This window comes from Sciurus carolinensis, chromosome 11, assembly GCF_902686445.1.
Source record: "Sciurus carolinensis chromosome 11, mSciCar1.2, whole genome shotgun sequence".
NCBI classification, from domain to species: domain Eukaryota; kingdom Metazoa; phylum Chordata; class Mammalia; order Rodentia; family Sciuridae; genus Sciurus; species Sciurus carolinensis.
The window spans coordinates 27,152,070-27,155,309 of NC_062223.1; the positions used below are offsets into that span (position 1 = coordinate 27,152,070).

Sequence of the window (3,240 nt, forward strand, 5' to 3'; positions counted from 1 at the left end):
TTCATCCATTTGCCTGCAAATGTCATAATTTTATCCTTCTTTATGGCTGAATAATATTCCATTGTATATATGTACCACAGTTTCTTTATCCATTCATCAATTGAAGGACATCTAGGTTGGTTCCACAGTCTGGCTATTGTGAATTGAGCAGCTATGAACATTGATGTGGCTGTATCTCTGTAGTATGCTGATTTTAAGTCCTTTGGGTATAGGCCAAGGAGTGGGATAACTGGGTCAAATGGTGGTTGCATTCCAAGTTTTCTAAGGAATCGACATGGAGATTCTGAGAAGAGAAATAACAACATAGACCCAGACTGTCTCACCTCCCTTCAACAAGAAATGAACACAAAAAGAATGGTATTGGCACAGTCACTTACAATAAGGGACAGAGGTGTGAGTTACTAACCTGCATGGACATCCTTCCCTCCTACCTGTCATTTTTCAAGTTAGGGCAATAAGCATTTTATGACATTCTATATTTTTCCATCTGGCTGAGACTAAAAATGATGTTCTTTTTGTGAAAATGTTTGACTTCATATTTTCCTAGTGATAGGTATAATCTATGTCACTTTGATATTATATTTGTTTACCAACATTGACACCATGAGAAGACTAATGACTATCTTTCGTGCCAACGAGATCCTGGACTGATTGCTCTGGGAACTTTTCTGGTGACCTTGATCAGATGGTCTATGGAACCAGATTCCAAGAGCCAATCAGACAAATAGAAACACTCAGAAGTGTAGTTTTCAAAGTCATATTCTTCCACTTTAGAAAATAAAGAGTGGTAACCTTATACCCAAATAAACCAGGATAATTCCTCTGGTTGTTTCAATTTTCTAATGAAGTATAAGTAACTATCACATAGGAGATTATATAAACAGGAAAGAATAAAGGAAGAAGAAGTAATTTTAACCTATGAAGCATTTCCACAGAGGTGCTATTGGACAGGAGGGAGAACTCATAATGTTTAAAAACACAGTAAGATAACTATTAGTAACAGCAATTTAGTATTTTAAATTACTTAGTAGAAAAGATGTTGAATTTTCCCAATGCTTAGAGGTTCTAAGTGTATTAGGTGATGGACATGCCAATTATCCTGATCATATCATTACACCATGTATACATGTGTTGAAAGCTCACATTGTAGCCCCAAATTATGTACAATACCTAGGTGTCAGTGAAATTAAAAATGTGGTTTTTAAATGTATTCTTGTGGTTGCGCTTGATTTGAGCCTTCATATTACCCAAAACCAAGATATCATGGGAAACCATGGAGCCAATAAAATTTTGTATGATTCAATGAGAATATCTGACCTTTGTCCTTGGATTCTAGGGAGCCTTTGGGTTAAGAAAATTCACTGCCACAGCCCTGTGAGGTCTTTATATTGGTTTCAACCATTATTAAATGTCTAACAAAATATCAACAACAAAGTGCTTTTTTAACCCTATCCCCATCCTTCAGTTTTCTATTCACTCCATCCCCAAGTTCCTTCTGGCCCACAGCTTCCTCATGGTGATTTTCACCTCTGCATTTCTGAGTGTGTAGATGATGGGGTTCAGCATGGGGTGATGACCGTGTAGAACACAGCCACCAGCTTGTCCACAGTGAAGGTGGACGAGGGCCGCATATAAAGGAAGATGGCAGGTCCAAAAAACAAGATGACCACCGTGATGTGAGAGGCACAGGTGGAGAGGGCCTTTGTGCCTCCCCTCTGCAGAGCGGTTCCTCAGACTGAACAGGATGATGATATAAGATGACACCAAGATGAGGAAAGAACACAGGGCTATTAATCCACTATTGGCCAATACAGTCACCCCCTCCACAAAGGTGTCAGTGCAGGTCAGCTTGAATAAAGGCTGAAGGTCACAAAAATAGTGGTCAATCACATTGCGACCACAGAAGGGCAGAGGGATGGTGATGAGAACCTGAATTATGGAGTGAATGAAGCCCCCCAGCCAGGAACCAGCCACCAGCATGTGACACACTTGACGACTCATGATGTTCATGTAGTGAAGAGGCTTGCAGATGGCCACATAGCGGTCATAGGCCATCACCACAAGCAGGAGGATCTCAGTGACCCCAAAAAAGTGGAAGAAGAATATCTGGGTCAAACAGCCCTTCAGGGAGATGGTTTTAACCTTGGTAAGTAAGTCAGTGATGAATTTAGGGACCACAGTAGAGGAGTAACAGATCTCCACCAGGGACAGGTAGCCAAGGAAGAAGTACATGGGGGAGCACAGACTCTTACTGACACTGACCGTCACAACGATGAGGCCATTGCCCAGGACAGTGGCCAGGTACACAGGGAGAAACAGCACAAAGCACACTCTCTGCACCTCTGGATCCTGGAAGAGGCCAGTGATAATTAACTCAGTCACGTTATTTGTACTGGTCATAAATTCAATTCAGGTATACTGGACACCAGTTAACAGGAGACCTACAATAAAGCAAACAATGATTGTAATGTAAATCCACCTCATTTAAACCACTTTGGAGAGCTAAAATAGCTAAATGCAAACATTTGCTGATCCAATAGGCACATATTAACAATCTAAAATTTTATATTGTTTTAATATATTTAATTTTTTTGTATGAAAAGGAAAGTTCAGAGACATGGTTAGTTACCCAAGATCACAAAGAAACTTGTGAATTCTGAGATTCAAACCCAGTCTTTCTGACTTTCAGTCCAGGAATCTTTCTCAATCACCACAAGATATTCCAAATTTTAGAGCAGCTCAAATAAGTAGCCTATATTTGTATTATCTGCATTGCATTTTGATATCTCTTCCTCTTGAAGAATTCCTTTACTTAGATCTGCTTTTGTATTCCTCGTTTCCCTTCTCTATGCCTCAAGGAATAACTTAGTCATTTTCGGTAGTTATCCCTGAATACCACAGACTGGGAAATTCATGGAGAATAGAGGCTAATTACCCACAAATTCTGTAGACTGGGAAATCCAAAAGTATGGCCAGGCCTCTGGCCTCTCCTATGGGTCATGGCCTAGTGGAGGGCATTACAAGGTGAGCAGAGCAAGCACACCAGGGACTCCCATTTACAGCAGTTCCTGACCCTCAATAATCCATTAACCCATTAACACATAAATGGATTAAGCCATTCATGAAGGAAAAGCCCTTAGGTCTCAATAACATCCAAAAGTCTCACCTCCAAACAACCTCAAAATATGACTTTGAGGATTAAATTTGTAGCTGATAATTTCCAAAGGACCCAGATAACAA

General features: G+C 40.2%; 1 pseudogene; it reads right to left on the reverse strand.

Annotated features, from left to right (window-relative positions):
* Positions 1–1,473: 1,473 nt before the first annotated feature.
* LOC124960153 (olfactory receptor 4B1-like) lies at positions 1,474–2,400 on the reverse strand (annotated as a pseudogene).
* Between the last annotated feature and the right edge of the window lie 840 nt (positions 2,401–3,240).